Source organism: Chanos chanos, chromosome 16 (assembly GCF_902362185.1).
Source record: "Chanos chanos chromosome 16, fChaCha1.1, whole genome shotgun sequence".
Lineage (NCBI taxonomy): Eukaryota > Metazoa > Chordata > Actinopteri > Gonorynchiformes > Chanidae > Chanos > Chanos chanos.
The window spans coordinates 11,835,506-11,841,613 of NC_044510.1; the positions used below are offsets into that span (position 1 = coordinate 11,835,506).

General features: G+C 43.2%; 1 protein-coding gene across 1 annotated transcript in view; it reads left to right on the top strand.

Moving 5' to 3' along the window:
- Nucleotides 1-268: 268 nt before the first annotated feature.
- Nucleotides 269-6,108, top strand: part of jupb (junction plakoglobin b) — a 48,180-nt gene continuing 42,340 nt past the window's right edge. Inside the window, exon 1 of the mRNA XM_030794050.1 lies at nt 269-399. The gene's annotated coding sequence lies outside the window, so the exon portion shown is untranslated. The remainder of the gene's footprint in view (nt 400-6,108) is intronic.

A 6,108-nucleotide genomic window follows, 5' to 3' on the forward strand; every position in this document is an offset into this window, starting at 1 on the left:
TGAGATTCGAAGGTGTGTGCAAAGTTAAATAACGGTCGTAGAAATCAAAATGTTACATTTACTAGTAAAACATGTTTAAGCAAATTCTTTAACACACTAACATTATAAACAACACTCTCTGGAGATCGGATGTCGCTTCAAGTAACTTCGCGTTTTTAACGACATTCTTACCGCTGATTCGGCCAATAATGGTTTGATGCCCCACCCATTGGTTTGCTCTTGCTACGGTAGGTGGAGACTACACGGAATAGCCGCTGTCACCAAACATTGCCCAATATCTTCCCGACTTGGCACGGAGTGATCCGGAATAACGGGAGGCAAAACACGGAATTTCAGAACTTTGCTCTTGGGAGTCTACGGTATAAGATATCCTGAAAACGGCTTTCTACGCTTAACGAGGTAAATGATTTGCCAACCCAGGTCGTTTTGCATGACTGTAAAGATTTAAACAGTGCATCAACGTGCATACAGTGTGACATTTTGCCTTTGGAAGTGCAGAAGAGACCGTACAGTATTTCAGGTCGCGAGATCACCATTCGTCTATACCCGAAACATTGTAATTCGAACATTAAGTAATTACGCGGACATTTTAAATGTTTGTCAACAGTGGGTTAAAAGTGTCATCGAGATGTTCTCCGTCGTTTAGACATTGGCAAGAGTCACTGTACACTGGTATGGAAGGCATGCGGTCCTGATACGTTACAGACGTTCGTTGCACTCGACACAGATGCAAAACATCAGGCATTGCTCGAACTATTGGAGTTATATAATTACAACCATAATTGCACTACACTTCTGCGGTGTGTGAATGTTACTGAAGTAATGTATCTGTTTTCAGATTCTAGGACCATAACGAGTATGGTTTAACATTACCACAGTTGACTGAAACTTGAATTTCTTCCCGATGAAAGAAAATAAGAATATGTAGTGTGTCCGTAGCGACTCCGATGGTGGAAATACACGCAAGATAAAGCGGAACTGTGTTGTTGCTTGCTTTGTGGAATACATGTTGAATCCTATGATACGAGACTGAAGTTATCAAATGAAATAAATTCTTAACCCTTTGATGTCAGCTGTCTCCCAATAACCTATGTTGGATACAGTGTGGCTGGAACGTGTAGTCTCTCTGTAGCCTAAGTGCATGGCTATTTGACATATATCGAGACCGGTGGTCGCTTTGTTTCAAAGAGATATGAGACGTGACAATTAGAGTGGAGTAGTGGAGGGACTCCGGCTGAAAACTGATATGCGAAAACTAGAGATGCCACACCTACAACCTATCCGATCAGATTCAACCAAACGCTCAGTGTTGCAGTTGACTATGCGCGTATTATGGAAGATACTGGAAGTTTGACTTTAATTACATGATGAATTGAAGTTCGTTTGAACACCGTCTGCTGGACTACGAAAAGGAGTTTCACACAGTAAATACGACTCCTTGACAAGACGTTCCTACTTTCTCCTCAAAGGCATTTAACGGTTAGTTTTGGCTCCCCCCTGTAGAGTAGCCTATGTGTTTCTACAAACCGACTGTGCGTAGCGTGTGTGTTTGTGTGGGTTAGTGTGTGTGTGTGCGTGTGTGTGTGTGTGTGTGTGTGTGTGAGTGAGTGAGTGAGAGAGAGAGAGACACTGAGAGAGAGAGAGAGAGAGAGAGAGAGAGAGAGAGAGAGAGCGTGCGTGCGTGCGTGTCTGTCAGAACTTGTTTGTAGTTTAGCTAAGTGAACGCGAAGACAGTCCTTTGCCGAGGTGCTATGATATGTGATTGGAGCTGTAAGATTCCACCCTGCACCACCACATTGATCACGTCAGACCCTTGGCGTGATAGCGGTAGGGGCTACTGCCTGCAGCCTGCTGACAACACACCTGCTGCTTCCGACATCTGGAACTTGGCCCAGCTTTATGGCTTTGAGGCTTGGTGAGGCTTGGAAGCCCAAACTCCAGCTGCAGGTGTCTGTGAGTCCTGAAACTAGCAGAGACCTTGAAACTGCGTATTTGTATGTTTTTCCCCCACATAGAGGTCATTGAGACCAATCTGTTTTTAGAAGAAAAGATATGACAGTTTTTCGTTTGCAAAATGTCATTCAAATGGTTATGTGAAACGTTACAAAGTTATCCCTAACAGTTAATACAAAAGCCTAATCTTAACCATGAGTAATCTTTCATATAACCTTGTCTGAAGCGTTTTTATGCAAAATGACATCTATGAGATGTTGAAAATGAAAATGAAAAATGAAAAGGAAGAAATAGCGGCCTCTAATGGGCAAAGTACAGAATTGCAGCGTTTTCAAATATTGACGTTTTCCCAGAAAAAAAAGTCAATTTTCCCCCCTCTTCCACATGCCAATATTTGACATCGACAGATGCCAGTATACGTCACTGTCATTAGACACAGTAGTCTTCTCTCCCAAGGATTAATCACACCTGTGATTGGTTATGCTCCCTGTTTTGATGGCAGCTATCAACGATTCTTACTTCTCATTGGAATCAACAGAAAACCAGAGCAGTGCACCGCCTGACTTTCCATTCTGCTGAAACTGTAGCACCTGGTCACGATGAATTACCTGCTGTTACTGCTCACTTCCTTTGGCAAACCCTCAGGGACCTTCGTAGCTTTCCGCATGTCTGGCAGCAGAACCTTCACTGTCCATCTCTTAAAAAAAAAAAGAAGAAGAAGAAGACACAGTGAATGCGCGCGTCCCTAAAGCTTGCAAACTGGGACCATCACTGACAAGCAGCAGACACTGTCTGTATTGGCATGAATGTCCTAGATTTGCACTCAGCTTGTTTATGGACATGTTACAGTAAAAAGTACACTTGTTATGAGAGTCAGTTTATACAAGTATTATGTCTAATAATAAATGTGCTTTACAACGATTAATAGGGCATGTAATCACATCTGTAATGGATAGCTTATATGGTTATAAATAATTGACAATGTTTTTAAGGGACATTAATATATTGTAAGGATATAGTGGATCAAAATGGCATTGTACATCCTTTCAAGGTGCTATTGAATGGCTGTGCATATTTAAGGGGGACTGTGATCATTAACTGCTTATGGCACATTATTAGTATAACAGTAAGCCCTAAAATAAAATGCCCAGGCGTACAAAATGAAAGTGGTAAGACAAATGAGACAACTTGAGGAAGACAAATCAGGAACTTGATACAGTTCTTGGTCTGGGCTGTGAGTGTAGTACTCTCTGTGCAAACAGACTCTGCGATCCTGAAGGTTATCAAATAAGTTTATATTCTGCGTTAGGATTTACATGACAGGTTTGCTTGGTGTATGTATGTAGGTTGAGATATATATATATATATATATATATATATTTGGTTTTTTTTTTTACTTGGCATTTAAGCTCTGAACAAAGCCTCAGTTAGAACCTTTCACTAGGAGCTGCTGCGAGGCAGACTTGGATGCTATGCCGTGGCTAATCTCATTCCGTGCCAATGCTGAAAGCTAACCCTCCCTTCCTCTTCCTTTTCATCCTTCCATCCTTTTCACTCATCCCTCCCTTGTGCCATCATCTCTTCTGTCTTTGTGTAAGAGAAACCTGAATGTTGGCAGCCCTTACGTGGCACAGTCACTGGCTGTAGTGGAGTGTGTGCTAGGTCATGTGTTGTTTCCACTTTTGTGTGTGTGTGTGTGTGTGTGTTTGCGCGCGCGCGTGTGTGTGTGTGTGTGCGCGTGTGTGTGTGCGTGCGTGTGTGTCTGAGTGCACAAACTTGTGTGACCGTTCATCTGTACATCTGTACATGGCTCAGACAAGGCATCTATTTTCATTTGATTGCTCTATTTTAGGTGTTAGTTTTTCGCCAAATTGTTTGAAAGGCCGTGTCCTATGCCTCTCGTCTCTTTATGTGTCTCCGCGTGAACAGACGCGACCGCATCCGCGGACCGCCGTACCCGCGTGTTTACGTATTCCGATGGGCCTGGAGCTTTAGCGCCGTAGCGCTGTTTGACAGAACTGACACTGGATATCTCCCCTTCGCTGACAAGCTCAGGTATAAGCTACTCTCCGTATGCTTATGTAAAGGTTCCCTCTTATACAAGCTGTCTGTTTGGCGCGTGACTTTCCCTCCTCCGTTTGACAAGGACCTTTTTTTTTTTCCCTCTCCCTCTGTTCAAAGCCAACGCTGTTATCCAATCACAAACTACCGACCGAACTTCAGAGGACAAGATGACGCCTGCTGTGGTGTATTACATATTACACATTAACAGGGTTGTGTGTGTGTGTGTGTGTGTATGTTTGAATGCAGAAATAGGTTTATTTGATGGATTAGCTCCTCTTCTTCCTCAGACAAGTTGACAGCCACGGCCAAATCCACCTTCAGAGAGATGCCTAAAAAGCCTAACGTTAATGTACCTGCGTATGGGGCTTATCAATTCCGCCAACTATCAAAATCCATTCGCATGTGTTTACGAGACCTTGTTCTGCCTCCTCTCAGCCTTTTTTGCATCATAGCTTAAGTAGACTATCACATATAAATGTCTTCCTCGTATGTGGATTTTGCATTTGCTAGGCTAAGCGTGGATTTATCCACCCCCCCCCCCCTTTTTTAAAGCGGTTGATATGGGAAAGATTCCCCCGGTCGTCCTTTAAATTGCTTCTCTGTTGGTTTTAAAGAAATCATTAACAATATAGGTGAGATTTAATTTCTTAAATCATGTTTAGTTTTAACAAGCGAGGCCCCCCCCCCCCCCCCCATACCAGGGAGTTCGTTCATTTCAGATCTCTAGGTGAAACTGTTCTCCAACAAATGGATTTTTTTTTTCTGTATTTACAACCAAAGCAGCTCAGTTCTTGATATATTTTGAACTCACTCCATGTGTTAACCAACTAACTAATGGCTCACTAACTAACTAACTAACTAACTGACTGACTAACAGCTGACTGTTTTTGGTTTTTTTTTAATGAAATTGTTGCGTTCAGAGAAATGCTGTAAACACTGATCTAGGATTTGCAGTTATTTTAGTGTTTATCATTCTGAGAAATGCTTTGTCGCCAATAGATAACACTCATGTCAGGCTTTCCTTTCGTTGCTCCGGCTTCAGCCAAGATGCCTCGCGGAGGCTCGGGGGGAATCTTGATAAAGTGCTAGCTTAGCCTTGTTAGTTGGCCCGTGGTTTTTTTTTAAGTCGGTGAAGATTTCTACCCAGAAGGCCCCACGAGTGCGGAGAACCCCATCAGTCAAGCGCGCGCTGCCTAGCGGTTACCGTGACAACCTCCGAGCATTGACGTTCAAGCGCTTCCTCTTGTCTCCCGGTCGCGAGGTGTGCCACCTTCTCTCCTGTCAACACCTCCTGGGGTTCAGTCAAAGTGTTATTCCGACGTGTTTTTTGCCGCCGGTTTTAGCATGGTTTGCGACAAGCTGCTTTATATGGTCTCTTATTTTTGTTCCCCTCTGTGTCCTTGTCTTTTTACCTTCACTTTTTCCATCACTCTCTCTCTCTCTCTCCCTTTTTCACACACACACACGCACACGCACACGCACACTCCCTCTGTCTAAGTCTCTCTCCCCAGTTCTCTCTCCTTGGTTGGTATTTAGGATAATCTATTCTCTAAGCATACTGCAGGGGTATTTCATTATAGAGGATCAGTGAATTGTAATCACAGATGTGGGACGTGTCAAGTGCAGTTTGTGTGGTTAGTGCGTGAGTATCCTCGTGTTAGAGAGAGACAGAGCATTGTGTGTGTGTGTGTGTGTGTGTGTGAACAGAAGTAATGAAACCAAGCTATTTATACCAGATAGCAGTAAGCCCTTGCTCTGTCAAACTGCAGCGTTTGCATAATTCCAAAAAGCTCGTCACCTTTCATACAAAGTGTATGTCCAACCTGATGACTGACCCATTTTTTACTCCGTCGCTGAGTAGAAAACACACACGCGCACGCACACGCACACACATACACACACACACAATCCTACTGATCTTTATGACTGCGTCATAAGAAAAAATCTATTTTTTTCCATGTTGACAAACAAGCACAGCTTCAGCAGAGCAGCTGTATACCACCCCTATTAGGAATTGAAAAGTTACATTTACGTAAATAGATGAAACACAGAACAAAGAGCACTCTGAGACGCCGTGACCTAAATGTGTGT